General features: G+C 38.5%; 1 long non-coding RNA gene across 1 annotated transcript; it reads right to left on the bottom strand.

Annotated features, from left to right (window-relative positions):
- Window positions 1-660: 660 nt before the first annotated feature.
- Window positions 661-22328, bottom strand: LOC140500429 (uncharacterized). Its single transcript, XR_011965733.1, has 2 exons — window positions 5290-22328; window positions 661-1996 (listed from the first exon to the last, which is right to left on the bottom strand). It is a non-coding gene; the product is annotated as an uncharacterized lncRNA (long non-coding RNA).
- Between the last annotated feature and the right edge of the window lie 1626 nt (window positions 22329-23954).

The following is a 23954-nucleotide window of genomic DNA, read 5'->3' as shown; positions in this document are numbered from 1 at the left end:
CACTCAGAAGTTAAGATTTTGGTTGAGACTTGATGGAAACAAGGGAAATCAAGGTGGAAGTGAGGAGGGACAACACCAGCATGGGAGATTATCACTGAAAATGCAGAGTCAGGAGATAGACTATCTTATGGGAGGAACAACAAGGAGGTCAGCGACACCGATTATAGAGTAGGTCAAAGGGGAGTAAAGTATGCAAATACCAAAAAGGTAGAAGGGGGCCTGTTTTCTCTAATAATAATCTCTCTCTTGCCCTTGGTGGCCTGTATCTTTAAATCTTTTGGAAACTATGGTAGTTCATGATTATAGTAGTAATATTTATAACTTATATAGCACTTGGATCTTCACATCAACCCTAGAAAGTAGGTCCTATCATTATCCCCATTTTACAGATAAGGAAATGGTAGACAGGAAACGGTAGACAGGGGTTAAATGACTTACCCAGGGTCACACAGTGAAGTATATGAAGTATACGAGGCAGAATTTGAACTCAGATTCTTTTGATTCCAGGTCCAGTGCTCTATCCACTATGCCACCTAGCTGCCTCACAGCTATCTAATACCACCAGAGGTATATTAATGTTTAAAAGATTGTTTCTTTTTGTTTGTTTCAAGGAGATATTTGGAATCATCAAAAATACTGCATGATTTCCCAAACCACTGTGTTGATTAACAATTATTTATTTAGTAGGTGTTTTTACCTACTACATGACATACATTGTGTGAAGTGCTGGTATGTAAAGACAAAAATTAAATAATCCCTATCATCAAGGAGTTTATCTTCTCTTATGGTTTACATTCTATGCAAGTCAACCCATTCTCATTTTCCTATTCAGTCTTGCACTCAGTTAATTTTCTATGTTCAGTTCGTGTCCAAGATATCTGTGTTAATGGACCAGCTGTATGGGTGGTCTGTACAATTGCAAATCTTATTCTGGACAAAAGACATTCTTCATCACTTTGTTTTTTCCTGTGTGGAGAGTTAGGAAGAACTCTCTTGAGTGACTGAGAATGTCATTTTGGAGGTTCAGCAGTGTTCTCAGGCTGGATGTAATCAGCACAACATCATCTGCAAACATCTGGAGGATCTGGCCTTCTCTAGGGAGTCACTTCTATTTGGATCTTGTGCTAGATCGCTTGTGACAGTGGTGACTGCCTTCAGTGAACATGGCTTTCTGTTTTATGCCTTACTTGATATTAATAATTTGAGGACAATCGACTTATCAAAAACAATTATCCATTAAATATCTCAAGGACACATGACCTTAACACATCTGTGGAAGACACCTAATTGGAAGAGAGCCTTTAGGCATGTAAGGTTCTTTGCACCTTTCTGTCAATTGCCCAACTGGGTGGTCTACTACAAAACATTATTTGTAAAAGCCTGCCTGTTTATTTCTTGTACTTTTATCGATGATGGCCTTCATAGCTGTATGAATTATCCCCAGAAGGGTTTTGTAGAGGTGAGAAAGGAAGGATGTGGATTCATAGTTACCGATTTTTTTAGGAGCAATAATGTCCATTTTCCTCTAAGCATTTTCTCTGAATCAAACAGTCAATAAGCATTTATTAAACACCTACAAGGTGTCAGGTACTATGCTAAACACTTCTCAAATGTTATTTCATTTGATTGTCACTACACCTTTGGGAGGTAGGTTCTATTGGTATTCCTATTTTAGAAATGAGGAAATAGAGGCAAAGGTTAAGTGATTTGTCCATGGCCGTAATGCTTTTCAGCTAATAAAATCCTTTTGGTCCCGTTATTTAATTTAATCTTCCTGACAGTAGTCAAGGTGGGATCATTAGCCCATTGTTCAGATGAGGTAATTGGGGATGTGAAAACCGAAGAGATTTCCCTACTCACAATCACACAAATTAAGTGGCGGAGCTAGGGCTAGAACTCAGATCTTGGACTCCAGGTTAGTGTCTTAGGTCACTCATGAAGTCAGGTCTTAAAGTTTTCAAGTCCAGCGGTTCTATCCATTCATGGCACCACCAAGCTATGAGATGAAACAATATGTCCACATGTAAGTAAATAAAACATACGCACAATGAATACGCAATAATTTAGGGGAGGCTGAAGGCATCATGATAGGTTTCAATGTAGAAGTGGCACTTCTCTTTCAGATATCTTGAAAATCAATCCCTATGTGGTCTCAAAATAATAATAGCTCATAACTGTGTAGGTTTTATAGCTTAAGTACTTTCTTCATAACAGTTTCCATTTGAAATAATAAGTACAAATATTATCCCCATTCTATAGATGAGGAAACTAAGCAGAAAGGTAAAGTGATTTGTCAACTGACATATGGTTAATAATTAGCAAAACCAGTAATTACCAAAATCCAATCCAGGATTCCTGACTCTCAGGCCATTGCTATTTTCACAGTCCCACTTACAGTCAGGTATTTGCTTTGCCCCTACCCACAACCTTTTGTGGCTTTTTAAAAAATTTGGTTCAATATTTTATTTATTCTTAAACAATATCTATTTGAAACGCATTCATTCTTAAACAAGGAGAATCAGGATAATTGGCAATTGGCTATGATGAAAGTACATCCTTTATGATAACTGTCAAGCAGCACAAGATGTATTGGATGTTCTGATACAGATACAGAAAGGAAGTCATTGGACCCCATCTCAGCACAATCTGTATGCCAGAAATAGCTGACTTTGGAATCTAGAAAGCCCACAGCAGTGGAACATACTTTTAATCTAGCTGATGGCGCACAGGCCAAAGTTGAGATTGTAATGCACACATAACATCTATTGATGATGTGTCCACCGTAACCAGTTGAGCTGAAGAAAGCAAGTACTCTGCTCATAGAAGTAACCCACAAGCTTTTACATGTGACATAGACCTACGTTAAAAATCTCAATTAGGTAATTCAAACTGATTATACATTTTATAGATGGTCTCATTCTTGATTGTTAGCATCTCTCCTCTAGAATATCCAAGACAAATAAAAAGAGTATAAATGTGTGTATTATTTCATGCTAAGAGCCAGGAGACCTGGGGCCTAGTCCCTAATCTGTACCTTACTAGCTTTGGGACCTTGTCATTTCACCTCTTGGGGGTCTCAGTTTCTTCATCTGTAAAATGGGGATTATACATGTACACTATCAATGTAAAAAAGATGTCATTTGGGTCAAATAAGACAAGCAGAGTTAAGTGGTCTATGAGTAGACAGAACCCTGTGGGGATGGAAAGATATTAGGGAAAGAATGTTCCTCCATTCAATAAGTCTCAAAATGAAACACATGGAAGAAAGGTCTTTCTCTATACAGAAGAAGTAAACAATGTCACTTTACCCCATTATCTGTGGGGGGGGGCGCGTTTCATTATGGCTTTTAGGATTGCATTCATAATTACAACTGTCCCTTACACAGTCACATGTTTTTCAGCTAATAAAATTATTTTAATCATGTTATTTCACTTAATATTCACAGCATATTTATAGAGTAGGAAAGTGGGATTATTAGCTCCACTGTTCAGATGAGAAGATTGAGGATATAAAGGCTGAATTGATACCTTCACACAGCTTAGCTGAGTGGTGGTACTGTGGTGAGAACCCAGATCATCTGATTTATTAACGTCCTCATCTATATAAGTCTACTTGGTAACTTTGCTTCCATGACTAATAGAAAGGACTATGAAAATATGCAGAGAAATATGGGATATAAGTACCAATGGGATAATAAGAATTTGCCATAGGGCAGTGGTAAATCATGAGGACTTTTCAATAATTTATTTTTCTTTGAATGTTACTTTGAGTGACTTGAGTAATTGACTTCTGGCTCTGACATCCTGTGTTCTAATGTTCTTTTCAAAAGTCTCATCCAACTCTGACATTAAATTGTCAAATACACAGACTGCAGTCTATGGACTATTTTGAAGAGTTAATATTCATGGTATTTTATAAAATTAGATTACTGTACTGTTTTTGCAAACAAAGACAGCCACAGACATGCTGTTGGTTACTGGTGCTTCCAACTCTGAAAGAGTAATGTAATACTGCTTCCCAGCAATGTTTAACTACTAAAGAAAATGTAAAGACAAAAAAAATCTTTTAAAGGTGAGATGTCCCATTTATCAGCACAATTGCTGTAAGTATAGTGAAAGGACATATGTGGCAATTAAAGAAAAAAAAAGAAATAGTTGTTCTCTCTTTCCTCCTTAAATATAAAGAAGAAAATCATTGAATCATAGAGTGTTGAAGCAAGAATACTTGTAGAAACATAGAGTATTTTAACTGAGTCCTGGAATCACAGAATCATAAACCTAAAAATAATTTTAGGGGTCTCCTAGTTACTTCCAAATGTGGTCATTCTGTCTCCACCCAAATGTCACTAGGGGAAAGAACTAATTTCCCACTGAAGTAATCCATTCTATGATTGTATGGCTCTAAAAATTACGAAGTTCTTTTTCACATAGAGCTAAAAATCTGCTTCCTTGTACTTTCCACACATTGGACTTTAATTATAGGGTAGCCCTTCAAATATCTGAAGGATCCTTAGAGATAGACGTATCAATAATTTAAAAGTTTATTAGGGTAACTAGGGCAGGACAACTGGGGTTTTGCCACTGGTTGTTGAATTTAGAGGGCATTGACAGCATTTACAAATAAGGTTATAAAGTTCCAATTAGTGTATATAACAAATCCCCTGAAGTGGTTAAATGCATTGAATTCACATGAGTCAGACTTATAATTGTGTAAAATATGGTAATTGGTTCCAGTTCCATAGAAATTTGTAGTGCTCTTTCAAATAAGGCAGACCACTACAAGGGATTAATTATTCACACTAATTGGACCCTATCTGTACAACATAGAAGCAATGGAAATTAGCAGCTCTTTATTTTTTGGAGAGGACTGTGAATACCTATGGTTTCTTTACTATATGGAACTCCCAGTAAAGAAACTCGTTTTGCTAAGGTAAATGAATAACTGCTCTGCCCCTTTTAGTCTTAGAAAGTTTCCTGGGTCATTGAGTGGTTAAGTGAGTGGCTTAAGGTCATACAGACAGTGTCAGAGGTGGGATTTGAACATAGGTTTTCTTTCAGCAGCTAGGTATGCAGTAGACAGAGCACTGTAAGTCAAGAAGGTCTGAATTCTGCCTCAGACGCATATTAATTATGTAATCCTGGGCAAGTTACATCATCTCAGGCTTAGTTTACTTATCTATAAAATGGGGATAATAACAGCACTTACTTTACAGAGTTTATAGTGAGGATCAAATGAGATAATATATGTAAGTTCTCTGAAAACCTCAAAGTGCTACATAAATGCTTTACCATCATCATCATCATCATCGTCGTCGTCGTCATCATCATCGTCGTCAACCATCTTCTACTTCAAGGTCAGCTATCCACCATGCTATGTTGCCTCTCTGGTGATCACAAAGGAGAAGCTAAAAAGACTGAAATTTAAATAGGAAGCTACTAGATAGTGGATTACAGGGAGCTTCACCTCACTTCTATCTACCCTCCAGTGGCCATTTAAATTAGTGTCCTGGAGACTATTTCCCAACATAGGTACTATCCCATTCCCTTCTCACCTGAGGATATGTTTAATGCTGTGTTCCCTAGGCATGGTTGGTACAACTTACTTAATGCAAAAATTCCTTGTTACAGCTCCATATGTTATATTCAAAACAGCCATAACTGGGAATTCTGGGGCCTGGGACGGGAGTAGAGGTAGTGGACACTCTGGGGGTAGCGTTCCCAGCTACCATTGATTACATCAGGCAATCAAATGGATCCCTAGACTGGGCTGCATGAAATCATTCCACCTTGGTTAGAAAGACTATCCTAGTCTGAAAAAGTCATGCTGTTGTGGTAACGGCGTAAGGTAGGCTCTGGAAAAGGTGTCTGGTAGTGGTGGGATCCTCAGGGATAGGGGGCAGGTTTCCTCCCCTTAGAAAGGGTTATATCTTAGAGGGAGAGTTATAGGTCCCCAGGGCATGTCCTTCACTGACCCTACCATGAAAGCATGCTCCCTACACATGGAGATGTCAGTGTCATTTCGAGAGGGAATATGGTCTCCATATCAGCAAGTCAGGGCAAAACCCAGGTGGCCAGTGGCAGTTATGGCTCACACCCAAACCTTGATTTTTAAAAGCATTGAATAGAATGGTTGGGGGGGCGGGGAGAATGGGGAAATCCTGACAAAACAGATTCTCTGGTTACCTTGAGGATAACAAGTAACCCTTTTGTGCTTCATCTACCCTTTCTGTGGAAAACATTTCTGAAATGTGTAAGCCTACATTTCTTACCGCTGGAAGCAGCAGCTCTTGAAGGTAATTGAATCTATCTTGGCTGGGCTTTAGAGATATCACTATGGACATCAGTGATGATAGTGTAATCCAGTGGGGGTTTGGTTCAAATGCTAAGGACTCCATGATACCCTGCTGGAAGCTTTTTAAAAAAAAAATGGCGTGTGTGTGTGTGTGTGTGTGTGATCTCTTGCTCTTAAAAACTGATGCAAAAAATATTTGAGAGAATGTTAGGTACTAAGGGAGAAGGTCAGGGTCATGGAGCAGAGGGCATACAGAAATGGACTTTAAATCAGGGGAAGACTGGAGTGTGAATCCCATCTCTTAACACTTTACTTTGTGATCCAAGGCAAGTCCCTTTCACAACTTTTAAGTTTAACATATGCAAAATGAAAATCATAACACTTACACCACCACCCACACAGAATTGTTGTAAAGAAATAGCTTTGTGATACTCAGAGTGCAATAGATTTGGAAGCTGGTATTGTTAACCCAACACAGGGGCAGCTAGATGGCACAGGGAATAGAGCACCAGCCTAGGGTCAGGAAGACTCATCTTCCTGAGTTCAAATCTCACCTCAGACACTTACATGCTGTGTGACCCAGTCACTTAACCCTGTTGGCCACAGTTTCTTCATGCATAAAATATTCTGGAGAAGGAATGGCAAATCACTCCAGTATCTATGCCATAAGAACCCCAAATGGGATCACAAAGAGTCAGACACACACTGAAGCATCTTTGTTAACTCATCCATCCTGCCCTTCACTGTGGGGGGTTCTGGCTCTATTTATTATACACAATTCCCAAAGGGTGAACTCTCTGGTTAAGTCACAGAATTGTTGGTAGCCATTATTCACAATTCTGCCACTCGGCCTTGATCACTTTTCCCACCACCAGTTGTTCCCTGATTAATTCTTAAGCATATGGGTAAGGTTTATTTTTTAAAAATAGGATCATAGATATGTGATCTTGCAATTCTGTTCCTAGGATCCTAAACTGGAAGAAACACTATAGCTAGTCCAACCCCCATCATTTTACAGATGATGATATTGAGACCCAGAGAGGACAAGTCATGCCCCAAATCACATAGATCGTAAATAACCAGGCTGGGATTCAGTACAGGTCCTCTGATTCAAGACATTCAAGGCTTCCAAAACTCCAAGAGCCTGGACAAAAGTAGTGATCAAACTTCTGGAGATCCTCCAGCATGCATATCCTCTCATAGAAAATAATTTCTTGCGAATCAGTGGGAGATGCAGAAAAGAGAAAGGCCTTAGTACCAGACATGTAATTCTGGTCTTGTCAATTAATAAGCCAATAGGCATTTATTAAGTGCTTGCTGTATATGCCAGGCACTATTCCAGGACTGGGAATACAAGTACAAAAGCAAGACAGTCCTTGTCATCAGGGAGATTATATTTTGCTGTGGGATATGTAACATAATCACAGATAAGTAAATATATGTACAAAATAAATGTAAAATAATTAAAGAAGTGAAAGTTTTGAACAACTGAGGGAATTAAGAAAGACCTCTTGAAGGATGTAGTACCGAAGCTAGCCTTAAAGGGAATTAGAGATTCTAACAGGTGAAGGAGAGGTGCAATTTGGGCACAGGGCATAGCCTGTGCAAAGGTATGGTGAAAGGAGATAGAGTATAATATACTGAGAAAAACCATCAGGTGAGTCTGTATATTGTATAAGGGAGATTAATGTTTGATAAGGCTTGAAAAGTAATCTGGAATTACATTGTGAAATACTTTAAATCTAGAACAGAAATTTATATTTGATAATAGAGGCAAAAGGGATCTACTAAAATTTCTTAGGCAAGGGATTGTGACATTGTCTATGCTTTAGAAATGTTGATTTGAAACTTATGTGGAGGATTGATTTGACAAGGGGATACGAGATCTAGAGAGATCAAATTGGAGGATACTGTAATAGTCCCAGTGAGATGGAAATCTAGACTAAAGCAGTAGCTATGTGAGTGGAGAGAAGGGACGAAAGTAAGAGTGAACAGAAAGGACAAATTTGTGAAAAAGGTGAGAAGGTAGAATCAGGTAGCACCCTAGTGTGTTGGACTTGCTACCCGGAAAACCTGAGTTCAAATCCTGCCTCAGATGCTTCTTAACTATGTGGCCTTGCGCTGGTCATTTAACTCTTTCAGTGTTGGTGGTTTCCTCATCTGTAAAATGGAGATAATAATGGCACCTGCTTCACAGGGTTGTTATGAGGATCTAATGAGATAATGTATGCAAAGTGCTTTGCAAACCTCAAAAGTTCTATACAAATGCTAATTATTATTATTATGACTACAAGAACTTGATGACTGATTGTAACATGGTAGATGAGAGGCATGAAGATTCTGAGATTGTGAATGTGAGTAACTAGCAAAATGGTGGTACCCTCAAAAGACATTCAAAAAGTTAGGAAGAAGCTCTTTGGACCATGCTGAGTTTGAGTTGTCTATGGAATGTCAAGGTAGAAATGAGTAGCATGCAGTTATACGTATGAGACTACAGCTCAAGTGAGAAATATGAGGATTGGGCATATAGGGTTGAGATTCATCTATATGTAGGTAATATTTGAGCCTATGGAAGTTGATAAGTTCACCAAAAGAGAGGAAAGACAGAGAAAAGTACACCCTTGGGCAACAAGCACAGGTTATGGATGATGATTCTACAAAGGAGATGGTATTGGTTAGAACAGATTACTTTTCCAGGCTTATAGAACATTAGTCTCCCTCATACAATGTACAGGTATTAGAAAGACAGTCAGAAGAGAGCCATGTCACAAAAACCCAGGGAGAAGAAAGTAATCTGGAACCAAATTAGAAATGCTGAAAATCAAAGGAGAGAGTAATAAAATTGAAATTAGGAAAACTATAGAACTAATAAATAAAATTCAGAGTTAGTTTTATGAAAAAAACCAATAAAATTGATAAATCTTTGGTCAATTTGATTAAAAAAAAAGAAAGAAGAAAACCAACTTACCAATATCAAAAATAAAAAGGGTGAACTGCAAACTAACCTCAAATGAGGAGGAAATTTAAACAATAATTAGAAATTACTTTTCCCAACTGTATGCCCATAAATTCGACAATCTAAATGAGATGGATGATTATTTCAAAAAAATATAAATTGCCCTGATTAACAGAAGAGGAAGTTGAATACTGAAATAACCCCATCTCAGAAAAAGAAATTGAACAAGCCATCAATGAACTCCCTAGGAAAAAAATCTCCAGAGCCAGATGGACTTATAAGTTAATTCCATCAAACATTTAAAGAACAGTTAATTCCAATACTATATAGACTATTTAGGAAAACTGGGGAAGGAATCCTCCCAAATTCTTTTTAGGATACAAATATGGTTGTGATGTGTGTTTGTCCTTCAATAAGAAGAAGACCATGCCACCAGAGAAAAAATGACATGACTTGCACTTGGCTTTGTTTTGAGTGAGGGAGGGCTGTGAAGGTCACCAGCCTCACCTCTCCTCCAGAGCCATTTGAATCCAGTGACCAAATAATCATCAGGATGACTGGAGATGACCCAGGATGAGGCAATTGGGGTTCAGTGACTTGTCCAAGGTCACACAGCTAGTGAATGTCAAGTGTCTGAGGTAAGATTTGAACTCAGGTCCTCCTGACTCCTGCACTGGTGCTCTATCCACCATCTAGCTGCCGTATGGTTCTGATACCTAAACCAGGAAGAGCCAAAACAGAGAAAGAAAATTATAGACCCATTTCTCCAATGAATATAGATGCAAAAATTTTAAATAAGTATTAGCAAAAAGAATACAGCAACTTATCATGAGAATAATACATTATGATCACGAAGGATTTATACCAGGAATGCAGGGCTGGTTCAATATTAGGAAAACTATTAGCATTATTGATCATATCAACAAAAAACTAACAGAAACCACATGATTATTTCAACAGACGCAGAAAAAACTTTTGACAAAATACAATACCCATTCCTATTGAAAACACTGGAGAGCATAGGAATAAGTGGAACTTTCCCTAAAATAATAAGCAGTATCTATCTACCTAAAACCTTCTCCATTATATGCAATGGAGATAAGCTAAATGCATTTCCAATAAGATCGGGGAGAAACAAGGATGTCCATTATCATCACTGTTATTCAATATGGTACTAGAAATTTTAGCTGTAGCAATAAGAGAAGAAGAAGAAATTGAAGGAATCAGAATAGGCAAAGAAGAAACTAAGTTATCACTCTCTGCAGATGATATGATGATATACTTAGAGAATCCCAGAGAATCAAGTAAAAAATCACTTGAAATAATAAACAAGTTTAGCAAAGTTGCAGGTTACAAAATAAACCCAGATAAATCATCTGCATTTGTAAATATTACTAACAAAGCCCATTTTAAGCTATAGTAGGCACTATAAAATATCTGGGAGTCTACCTGCCAAAACAAACCCAGGGACTATATGAACACAATTACAAAACACTTTTCTCACAAATAAAGTCAGATCTAAGTAAGTGGAAAAACTTCAGTTGCTCATGAGTAGGCTGAGCCAATATAATAAAAATGACAATACCTAAATTAATTTACATATTCAGTGCCATACCAATTAAACTCCCAGGTAATTATTTTCTAGAACTAGAGAAAAATATATCAAAACTCATCTGGAAGAACAAAAGGTCCAGAATATCAAGGGAACTAATGAAAAGACATGCTGGGGAAGGTGACCTATCCCTACCAAATCTCAAATTGTATTATAAAGCAGCAATCATCAAAATCACTTGGTACTGGCTAAGAGACAGAGGGGTAGACCAGTGGAATAGGTTAGGTACTGAAGACACTATAGTCAACAAATATAACAATTTACTGTTTGATAATCCCAAGGATTCCAGCTTCTGGGATAAGAACTCACTGTTCTTATCAAAATTTCTGGGAAAACTGGATATCAGTGTGGTGGAAACTGCACATAGACCAATGCCTGACACTGTACACAAGAATAAAGTCCAAATAGGTACGTGATCTAGGTGTAAAGATTGATACTATAAACAAAATAGGGGAGCAAGAAATAGTGTATCTGTCAGATTTATGAAGAGTGGAGAAATTTTTGACCAAATGAGATAGAGAACATTATGAAATGCAAAATGGATAATTTTGATTACATTAAATTGAAAAGTTTTTGCACAAACAAACCCAATGCAACCAAGTTTAGGAGGGAAGCAGAAAACTGGAAAAGAACTTTTACAACCAGTATCTGTGATAAAGGCCTCATTTCTAAAATATATAGAGAACTCAGTCAAATGTACAAGAATACAAGTCATTTCCCAATTAATAAATGGTCAAAGGATATGAACAGAGGTTTTCAGAGGACAAAATTAAAGCTATCTATAGTAATATGAAAACAATGCTCTAAATCACTATGGGTTAGAGAGATGCAAATCAAAACAACTGTACGACATCACACCTATCAGATTGGCTAACATGACAAAACAGGAAGATGATAAATGTTGGAGAAGATGTGGAAGAGTTGGAATACTAATTCACTGTTGGTGAAGCTGTGAGCTGATCCAAACACTCTGAAGAGCAATTTGGAACTATGTCCAAAGAGCTACAGAAATGCGTATATGCTTTGACCCAGCTTCTAGGACTGTATCCCAAAGAGATCATAGAAATGGGAAAGGGTCCCACATGTACAAAAATACTTGTAGCAGCTCTCTTTGTGGTGGCCAAAAACTGGAAATTAAAGAGATGCCCATCAATTGGGGAATGGCTGAATAAATTATGGTATATGAATGAAATGGATTACTACTGTGCTATAAGAAATGATGAACAGGAAGACTTCAGAGAGGTCTAGAAGGACTTATATGAACTGATGCTGAGTGAACAGAGCAGAACCAGGAGAACTTTGTACACAGCAACAACCACAGTGTGTGAGGAACTTTTCTGGTAGACTTAGTACCTCATTGCAATGCAAGGACTTAAAAAATTCCCAGTGGACTCTTGAGGCAAAATGCCTTCCACATCCAGAAAAAACTATGGAACTGGATCACAGAATGAAGCAGAACATTTTCTTTTTTATTATGTTTTGTTTTGTTTTATGGTTTCTCCTATTCATTTTAATTCTTCTATGCAACATGAATAAGATGAAAATATATTTAATAGGAATTATGTGTAGAACTTATGTAAGATTATACACCATCTCAGGAAAGGAGTGGGGAGGGAGGGAGAAAGAAAGGGGAGGGAGGGGAAAAAAATCTAAGACATATGGAAGTGATTGCAGAGCACTGAAAACAAATAAAATAACAATGAAAATAATTACCAAAAAAAAAAAGGTAATCAGGAGAAAAGGGGAGGATAACAATGCTAAATGCTTCCAAAAAGTCAAGAAGGGAAAATCAAGAAAGGTTTCCTGGATCAGGTTTAAGCTGGATCTAGAAAGACATGCAAGATGTAGGATTTCATCAAGTAAAGGTAGAAATGAGACAGAGGGCAGAAAGGGAAATAACAGAAGGAAGCTGCAGTGACACATGCAACCATTACAGCAATCCCAAAGTAGGCTGGGCTGCCTCCAGAGAAAGCAAGTTTCCTCTCACTGAAGGTTTTCAAGCTGACCACTTGTCAGCATTGTTGTAAATTCTTGGAATTCTTCATCACATACAGGTCAGTCTAGGTGGCCCCTGAAGTGCCTTCTAAGTTCTGAAATTCCAGTCAGAGCAAATGGTGTAAGCAAAGGAACTGAGGTAGAAAATTCTTGGATGTATATGAAAAACTTGTGAGCAGTCAAGTTTGCGTAGATAGATAGGCAGGACCAGTGTGAGATAAGGCTGGAAAGGCAGAAAGGAGGCAAGTTGAGAAGAGCTCTCAAGGTTAAACTAAGTATTTATATTTTATTTAGTAGATCAAAGAGAGCTGCTAAAGATTTTGAATTTCTGAGCACAGTGCTAGGTACACAGTAGGTTCAAAACACATTCTAGTTGAATTTATTTTTAAGCAGAGAAATGAGATCAGGCCTGTGCATAAAAATGATGAATCTTGCAGCAGCAACGCAGAATATGAATTGGAGGGAGAGGTTAACGGAGACAGAAGAATAAGCTACGAGTTTATTACAATGCCCTGGAAGATGAAACTGAAAGCTTGACCTTCAGGGGCTAAATGTAAGAGATACTGCCAAGGTAGAATCACTGGAACCTGGCAACTGATTGGACGTGGGAAGTAATAGAGAATTCAGTGAGGCATAATGCATGGAATGTTGGACTTGTAGTAAGGAAGACTTGGGCTCAAATCCCACCTGTGGTACTTAATAGCTAGATTGCCAAGGCAAGCCACTTAACCTCTTAGCCTCAGCTATAGAATAGGGATAATAACACCCATAATATCTACCATAATTTTGGGGAAATTTCAATAAAAGAATGCATGTAAAGCTATATAAATGTCAGTGGGCAGTTAGGTGGTGCAGTAGATAGTGTCAGGCCTGAAGTCAGAAAAACTCATTTTCATGAGTTCAAATCTGACCTTTGACATTTACTAGCTGTGTGACTCTGGACTGTTTGTCTTAGTTTCCTCATCTATAAAATGAGCTGGAGAAGGACATGGCAAACCACTCCTTTTATCTTTGCCAAGAAAATCCCAAATGGGGTCAAGAAGAGTTAGACACAACTAAAATGACTGAACCACAATATAAATGTCAGCTGCTATTACTATCATAGTGTGAATAAAAGAGCTTCTAGGAGATCAAGTGTGTTTGCTGCCAAATGCTGAGACCCTTGCCCCAGATCATTTCCTCCTTTTCTATCTGCTCCCTGAGGAAGGTCATGTATGTGCAAAACCTCAAAGGAAACACAGTCATGGTTTTCATTTTTTTTAAAGCTCAAGAGGAAAAAGTAAAATAAAACAAAATTAGATGCAAAGGTATAGAATGATTACGTTTACAAAGGCCAGGATCTCTTCCTCAGCTATATAATGTCTAAATAGACTTATCTTCCTGAGTTCAAATCTGGCCTCAGACACTTACTAGCTGTGTGACCCTGGACAAGCCAGTTAACCCTGTCTGTCTCAATTTCCTCATCTGTACAATAATCCAGAGAAGGAAATAGAAAATCACTCCAGTATCTTTGCCAAGAAAATTCAATCTGGAGTCACAGAAAGTGGTAAACAACTAAACAACAACAGCAGTGAGGTCCTTCCAACTCTTGAGAGTCTGACTCCACCTACTTCAATCAATCGATAAACATTTATTAAACATCTGCTATGAGTCAGACACCATGCCAAGCACTCTCCAAAGTTCTTAAGATGAAAGGTGACTATTTCCTCTTCTGGAATCTCATTTGATGATATTACAATCGTTTGAACATTCAATATCCACGCAAACATTTCCCACTTACAATAACAGCTGAGTTCTATGTAGCATTTTATACCAATGTAATGTGTTCATCCTTTGTTGCCAAAGAAGACCACGCCATCAGAGAAATAATGACATGACTCACTTGACTTTGTTTTGAGTGAGGGAGGGCTGTGCAGGTCACCAGCCTCACTTCTCCAGAGTCATCTGAATCCAGTGACCAGATATTCATCAGGATGACTGGAGATGACCCAGGATGAGGCAACTGGGGTTAAGTGACTTGACCAAGGTCACACAGCTAGTGAGTGTCAAGTGTCTGAGGTGACATTTGAACTCAGGTCCCCCTGACTCCTGCACTGGTGCTCTATCCACTGCCCCATACCAATGTAATAGGGGTTTAAGAACTGACTTGTATCCTGGGATTTTCAGTTCAAAAGTAAAAGTGTTCCATTTTAGCCCTAAGGGTGATTTAAGACTATACAAATCTTTAAGCTGGAAGGTAAGACAAGTCACGCCTGGGAATTCCTGAAGGGACACACAGTCTATAAGACCAGAATGGAGAGAAAGGAGTAAGGGCTTCAAGAGTGGAGCAGCAGCAGCAAAGGAGAAACAGTATTCCTAGTCCCACCCAGACTTAATAACATGGGTCCAAAGAAGTTGGTAGCATGGGGGCAAAAGAAGAAATTAAAAGGAGAAAGGGAAAGGAGGGTTGAGTCCTAATAGAGAAGGGAGAAAATGAGCAGGATCATCCTCTACAGGAATTTGGGGGCAGAAGATTTAGGCTAAAGCTATTAATTATACTTATCTCTTCAAGTCCTAAGGTCAGTCTCTCCACCACCCGCCCCCCCAAAAAAGCACACTCTTTTCCCAACTTCCTTTTCCCTGACAGTCCAGGAAAATACTCTGGTTGCTTCTTTTACTAAAACATTTCCTGTTTCTTGATTTTTGCCTCAATATAAAGAGACCAGGGGCTAGTTAGCTAGGAATAAATTTAAATTGTCAGAGTCTACCTTCTTTTGTAACTTTTGGGAATTTCTCTAACTGGGGACTTTGAACTATTGGATCTAATTATAATGATTTAAATTCCATAAAATATAGAAAAGGACCACTTACACCAAAGGGTGGTTATATTGCCCCTTGCTAAAAATCAAGTTAATTGTTTTAAGAGGGTGTGGCTGACTAAATATCTGGAGAAAAAAGAAGTAGGGAGAGTGGTGACCTAAGATCATACTCTAAACCAGTGTCATCAAACTCATGTGGAAACAGGGCCACTAATTCATTCACACATAAGGATCCCTGTAGACTGCACATTGACCTAATTTTACTATGTAATATTCCTTATATATTATTTTATTAAACATTTCCTAATTCCCAATTAATTTATTAAAATATCCCATTTTAATCTGGTGTGGGTCACACCCAGAAGTGTTGTGGACCACATGCATGTTTGACAACTCTGTCCCAAATAATCCATCTAAGAGGAGAAAGGAAAGAGATAGGAGGGAGGGATTTAGCTCTAACTCTCCTCATCAAGAAGGAGGGAACAGAAAGGATTGAGTACCAGCATGTTAACTCTATGCAGTAATACCTACCAGTTTTATCCCAATATGCTAAAGATTTATGATTTATTTAACTTGAGGCCTTCCCTTCTCCAATGCACATCATAAGCCATCTATGACTCTGCAGGAGTTGCTTGAAGAATATGGGTCATTTGCCCAGGGTCACATAGCTATTAAGCATCATAAGCTACATTGGAACCCAACTGTTAATATCTCCCAACCCATTCCTCTATTCACCATAGCAATCTGCCCTTTTCTCCCTCTCTCTTCGTCTTTCTCACTTTATGAATACATAAAGTTTATTCTCATTTGATGACAGCAAGTCTATGAAGCAAATAGGACAGGTATTGTTAACATTCTACCCATGAGGAAACTGAAGCTCTGCATTAGAGGCTTTTGAATATTAGCTGGATGACCACTTGTACAGAATAGTATAGAAGGGGGAACTTGTTCAGGTAGATACAGGTAAGGCTACATAATCACTGAGGGCCCTTCCAACCTTAAGACTCTGTGAGAAAACCAAAAGGAATATGCTTACAGGCAATTTTCAAAAAGGACTGACCAGCTAACTGAAGGACAGTATCTTAATTCTGCAAAAGTAGGTACTTAGTACAGGTACACCTGGTTTTATTGTGCTTTGCTTTATTGAACTTAACAGTTATTGAGATTTTTTTTTTTTTTTTTTTTACAAATTTAAGGTTTGCGGCAACCCTGTGTTGAGCAAGTCAGTGCCATTTTTCCAACAGCATGTACTAACATTGTGGTCCTGTGTCACATTTTAGTAATTCTCATAATATTTCGAACTTTTTCATTGTTATTATGTCTGTTATGGTGATCTGTAATTAATGAGCTTTGATGCTCCTTTTGTAACTATTTTGGAGTGCCATGAACCATGCCCATATAAGATGATGAACTTAATCAATAAATGTTGTGTGTTCTGACTGCTCTGCCAACCAGATTTCTCTCTTTCCTTGGGCCTCCCTGTGACACAGCGATATTGAAATTAGGTCAATCCATCACCCTACAATGGTCTCTAAGGGTTCGAGTGAAAGGAAGAGTCAATTGATGTGGCAAACTTCCTTGTCTGATTTTAAGAAATTGCCACAGTCAACCCAACCTTCAGCAACCCTACCCTGACCAGTCAGCAACCATCAACATTGAGACAAGACCCTCAACTCACTGAATGTTCAGATAATGGATAGAATATTTTTTAGCAATGAAATATTTTAAAATTAACATGTACATCATTCTTTTAGACACAATACTACTGCACACTTAATAGACTACAGTACAGAGTAAATAAAACTTTATATGCACTAGGAAACCAAAAAATTATGTGACTCCTGGAACTGAACCTACAATGTCTCTAAGGTATGCCTATCGGTTGGTTGGTGGTTGTTCTTCAAGCTTGAAGAAGACCAAAATGACATCTCTCTTTTGGGGTCAAGGTACAGTGTGTTTGACTGTGATTGATCAGATCAGTGCAAGTTTGGAAGGCTTTACCACAGATCAGGCACAAATAGTCCATCTAAGTTATGCCTGTAAATGGTGGCTGGATGAATAAATGAACCAACAAATCAATTTAATTCAACCAACAGTTTACAATATCTGGTTGGGAAGAAAAGATACAAGGACAGTGAAAATTGAATAAACAACAGTACAAAAGCTACACTTCAGCAGAAAAGATGTCCTAAGACCATCTGTGATTAACTGGCAGACAAGGTAGTGAGTGCTACAGGAGTTCAGAGGAGAGTAAGCTCACTGGGGAAGGCTTCACAGAGGAAGGACTTCAGCTACTGTTGAAGGAGGGAAGCAAATCATCACTGGGAGTGCTCAGGGCGATGATGATGATGATGATGATAATTACAGACTGCTGATTCCCCATTACATGAGTTGGCAAACCATGGCAACACAGTAAACACGCCTTCTACTTCCTGTAAAACACAATTAGGGAGTCTGTGGTGTAGTGGAAAATCAGAGGCCTGTGAGTCAGGGGACACGGGTTCTAGTCCCACTTCTAACACTAATTGAGTGTATGCCTTTAGGAAGTCACTTCTAGTTCTCAGTTTCCCTCCTTTGCAAAGTGAAATTCCTTTCATCCCTAAACGTATGATTCTATGATTAGCATATACTCTAAGATACTTGTCTTTACATGAATTTTAAGAAATGACAAAAGTATAAGTCTGCATGTGTTTATAAGCAGCAAGGGCTTCAATTTGAATCTAAATGGAAGTCATCTAGTCCAACTCTTCCCAACATCATGAACCACTCTATAGTATCCCCCCCCCCCAAAAAAAATGTTTGGTGTTTTAGCCATTCCTCCAACATGTAAGAGTGACAGGAGGCTCACTACCTTATGAGACCACCCACTCCTTTGCTGCATAGTTCTAAGGAAATCATGTATTGATTTTCAGAAGGAACAGTTAGGAGGATGTTTTTCCACTCAAGAAAACTGGGTGATGATAGATAGCAGCATTCAGTCCTAAGTAAATTTCATCAGCATCCTCCCACCTTGTTTTAACTTTCCCACTACCAATGGATATGGTAGTTTATTTTGAAAATAACTGGAAATGAATCTGAAGGTTTCATGGGATTCTTTTTCTCACTTTTCCTATGTTTTTCATTAAGATAAAACTGTCAGCTGCCAGAGCCTCGGCAAAGTGAGTTACATAATTTTAAATGTACAGTTCTCAGGACCATCTGTTCTCCAATCGAGCTTCGTTAGCTCATCATGTTGTTCCATGGTTCTGAAACACAGACTCTATTACTCAAAGAATTTATGAAAAATAAATGAGCTCAACTTGCAGGTTTGAGCTGCAAGGCTAGAAGTACTGATAAATTAAACATCACTGTCAGGAGATCTTAGCTACTGTTTAACTATACAAAATTTGCTAATAAAAAAGGCCATTTGGACAGTGGGAGGTCTAGTCGTAGGTCCTTTTTTTGGAATATAATTGAGAGCATATTTAATTTTCTTGGGATTTTGAGTCCTAAAGCCTGTGTCTGAGTCCTGTCTCTGCCACTAAGCTGCTACGTGACCTTGGGCAGGTTAGTTCCCTATTCTGGGCATCAGGTTCCTTTTCTGCATGGTGAGAGAATTGAACTAGGTAATCTTGAAAGTTCCTAGGCTATGGGAGTGGGGGTGGGGAAGAGAAGAGGGTGAAAAAATGTCCAGTTGTATCTTCAATTTTTTGGGACCATTTTTAGACCTTAAAAAATTCAGGCTAGGTATGATCCCAAGAATCTGGGAACATGTCTTGTGCAGATCCTTGAGACTGGGAGATTATTTGTTCATTATGCATCCGCATTAGGAACATTCTCCTTGGGAATTAAATATAACATAACCAACCAATTGTGTCATGGGATCTTTGGTACTTTGGCAGAATTTCAAAATAGCTTATTAGTTGAAGAGCAGAGTGAAAGAGTCAGTGGAAAGAACACTGGACTTAAGAGTGATAAGACCTCAAGTACATTCATGGCTTTGCCCTTTACTAGCTAATCTTTTACTAAGCAATCTTTTGAAAGATCACTTAATCTCTTTGTTTTAGTTTTCTAATCTGTAAAATAAAGATACAAAAGGTTTTCTCACAGGACAGTTGTGAGGATCAAATACAATAAAGTATTTGTGCATAAGTGATTTGTAAACATTAAGTGCTGTACCAATGTAAGCTATTGCTTTATTGATGGCTTTTATTTCATTTTCACTTCTCCTGTATCTGTTCCTTAATAGAAACTCTTCCTTGTACTTTAGGAAAATAAACTTAAATACTGATCATGCTTTGCAATGGATGCCTCATTCCGCACCAAGACCCCCACATTCCTCTAATAAGATGAGAGAGTTATGTTTTAACAGTTGGCCATGGCACTGATCTCAATACTGATGTCTTTTAGTACCACTTTCATGAATGAATGAGCGAATCTTTCCAAGTTTCCCTGAATTCAATATATTTGTCATTTCTTAGAGTACAAAGCCATTCAGTTATATACATAAACCACAGATTGTTCAGATATTTCCCAATCATTATTACTATTAATGAAGTAAAGGAATAATTTGCTTTCCTGAGTAGAGCCATTGTCTGGGAGGTAGAATAAGGTTCTAATCCTGACTCAGCCAAGATCTCATGATGCAGCCTTAGCAAATTATTTCACATTTCTTGACCTCCATCTTTTTTTATTTGTAGAAAGATGAATGTGTGAAGATTTTTATGGTCCTTTCTTGCAATAATATTCTCTCATCCTAAAGCCCTCTCTGATTTCCAGATAAGGTGCTGAAGACATTTAATGACTATTTCTATCTTGTACTTCACATTCGGTAGAATGGTACAGTAGAAAGAGTGCTAACCCCAGAATCAGAGAACCTGGGTTCAAATCTTGCTCCTGACTCTTACCAGTGTGACAACAGGCAAATTATTTAACCTCCCTGGGTTTCAGTTTCCTCACTTGTAAAATGAGGGGGTTGGACTATGTTGTCTATGAGATCTCCTTCCTCTCTAGAGCTATGATCTTAAGATCTACGTTTTCTCAAGCAGTAGGGTGTGATCAGCAAATTGAATGGGAGTACAAGGATTTATATACCTGTGACCTCCTGCCTTGAAAGTCCCTCTTTAGCTGCTTACCTCAGAATACTAGTTGATTCCCCAAGGAATGATGTGTAACTAAGGGTATAACTTGCTTTTGTGTGGAATTTTTCTTTGGGCCAAATAACAGGTTGAATCATCTCAAATGAGGTGCTCACAGTTTGATGGGAGAATGAGAATCTGGGGGAGGAAAGGAAATGAAGTGACTAGTGGAGAAGATGGAGACAGATTAATTTTGTCCCAGCTTTGAAATAACAGTTGAAATTCAAGTAATGCTTTATGTTATACTAGGAGATTTAATCCACATAACACCCTACCTGTGAGCTAGGTTTTATGAGTACCATCATCCCCATCTTAGAATCAGGAAATTGAGGGTCAGGTTGCCCAAGGTTACACCATCTGTGGAAGATCCAGGGCTAGAATCCACATGTCCCAACTCTTGCTTAAATGTGCTTTCAACTGTATCACCTTATCTACTGTTCATTCTTCTTGGGGAAGTAGACATGCACAAAGACCCCTTTCTGGTATTCTGTGAGAAGGAAGATATTGACTATAATGAAAACCAGTTGTGTACTGTATGTCTTCCCCCTCCAGGAGAGCCATAAATCATAATAAGGAAAGAAAAGGAAGGGGATGGGGGAAAGTCATTTCTACAAAACTCAGCAACAGATCAAAAAAGTCTGACATTATTCATTGTGTTCCAGACCTTTGGTCTCTCGCTTCTTTTTTCTTCTTTTGTGTCGAGGCAATCAGGATTAAGTGATTTGCCCAGGGTCACCCAGCTCCTAAGTGTCAAGAGTCTAAAGTCAGATTAGGATTCAGGTCTTCTTGAGTCCAGGGCCTGTGCCACCTAGCTGTCCCCTCCCCCTTCTTAAAGGAAGGTGGGGAGGTATTTTTACATGTCTCTTCTTTGAAAGCAAAGTTTGGTCATTATAATTCTGCAGCATTCCCTGTCAGTTTGGTGTTGGTGTTGTTTGTTCTTTCTGTATACATCACTGTAGCCACTGTGTACGTTGTTTCCCTGGTTCTGATTGACTTCACCTGGCATCACTCCTAGAAGTCTTTCCTGACTTCTCTGTAGCCGTCACATCCGTTGTTTCTTTCAGCACAGTAATATTTCATTACACACATACATTACAAATTGTTTAGCCACTACCCGACAGATTGGCATCTGCTTCGTTTCTAGTTCTTTGCTCCTGAGAAAAGCATTGTTATAAATATCTTGGTGTATGTGGGTCTTTTCTTTTTGCCATTAGCCTCTTTGGAATATATATTTATCAGCAGAATCTCTGGGTCAAAGCATAAGAGCATTTCAGTACTCTCTTCACATAATTCTAAATTACTTTTCAGAAGAGTTGGACTAATTTACAACTCCATCAATAATATATTGGTATGTTCATTTTTCCACAATCCTTCCAACACCAATTTCCTATTTTTTGTCATCTAAGTCAGTTGGCTAGTAGTGAGGTGAACAGTAGAGTTTTGAATTGTACTTATCAGTGATTTGGAGCATTCTTTCAATAGTCTGTAATTCCTTTGACTATTTCTATACTGAGGGATGTGATACACACATATACATATGTATATGTATGTATGTGTATATATATATATATATATATATATATATATATATATATATATATATATATATATATATATATATATTTCTGCTAGTTGCCTATATATCTTAGATATTATGAGAAACATTTGGTACAAAGACTTTCCCCCCTCCCCAGTTCTGGATAGGAAAGGCTCTTCTTCCTGACTCTAGGCCTGGCACTCTATCCACTAAACCACCTAGCTTCCCTTTTTCACCCATAGCATGGGCACCACAAATTAAGCACAGTGTGGAGGGAAGTTCCACAGACCAATTCCCCTCCCCTTTTGAGGTCCCATAGTCCCAAGAAACAGGTTTGAGATTTTAGGGAGTTTCATTTGTCCTTTTCAGTTCTAGATAAAGGCTATGGAGTCTTGGACCTAGTATCTCAAGTCAAAAAGGCCTTAGATCCAGGATTCCAGGCCAAATGTTGCTAGCAGTCTAGCAGCGAAGTCCTAAGGAGCCTGTATGCTGCAACACAAGCCTTAGGGACTTGGGACTTAGGGGGACTAATGCTATATAGGAACTGAACTAAACTGTAAATCTAATCCCTCTCCCCTCCCCAGAGACTAAGGCCGTATATGCCTCACGAGGTATTTAGGGGAATGTTTAAGTGTTCATTTATGCTATATCTCTGAGTAAATATTCCTTAGTAAAAGCTAATCTGACTAAGTAGTTAAATGGAACTGGGGTCTTAGGGATTCCTAAAACTGGGAAAACAAAATTGATGGGGGCTTAAGCCAATGGCAGGGACTAAAAGCCCTCAGCCCACTCTTCTTTAATTCAAATATGACCTTTGATACCTACCAGTTATGTGACACTGGACAAGTTACTTAACTGCCTCAGTTTCTTCATTTATAAAATGAGCTGGAGAAGGAAATGGCAAACTCCAGTATCTTGCCAAGAAAAGCCCCCATGGGGTCATGAAGAGTCAGACATGACTGAAAACTACTGATGGGTGAAAAAGAGCTTCACCACTGGACTCATCTAAAGAGAGAAAGAGCAATTGTCTCAACCATGTAGATTTCACAGTACCCCATTACAGCTATGCAATGAAAAAAGGTGACTCCCACCCACATGGCCAAGGAATGTAGAATGTCCTTTCTCAATAGAGGTCCCTGATATCTCCGACATGGGGGCCTCCATCTTAAGCATCTGGCATGTGCAAAGCCCAGTGCTGCTCATAAAAGGAGATGTCTGACTATCTGCTTTGTCAGTGCACACTAAGGACCACGGATACTTCCTTCTGCCCTATAGCTGAAACCTGCAAATTCTTGTAAAGGCAACCACACAAACATATCCAGAATGCTAGCACAGGTTCTCAGATTTGCTTTACTAGGAAAGATGGCTGTTTAAGGGGTCAACAATCTTTTTAAATTACATTTCCTAGCTCAGGGGAATAGTCAGTACCCTGAACTTCAGAGAAAATACAAACAGAGAAAATATAAGCAGAGAAATAAAGACCAACAGACATGGTTCTACTGCCTGAATCAAAGCAATATTGCTATGTACTTTACATACATCCCTGGATCGAGAGAGCTTTTATATCTGGGCAGTCAGGGACCACTAAACATACAGCCACTCAGAGTCTTGACCAGGGAATCATAAGATCCTTCTCATAAACTAGTC

This window comes from Notamacropus eugenii, chromosome 4 (assembly GCF_028372415.1).
Source record: "Notamacropus eugenii isolate mMacEug1 chromosome 4, mMacEug1.pri_v2, whole genome shotgun sequence".
Taxonomy (NCBI): domain Eukaryota; kingdom Metazoa; phylum Chordata; class Mammalia; order Diprotodontia; family Macropodidae; genus Notamacropus; species Notamacropus eugenii.
This window is presented reverse-complemented; position numbering and strand designations above follow the sequence as displayed.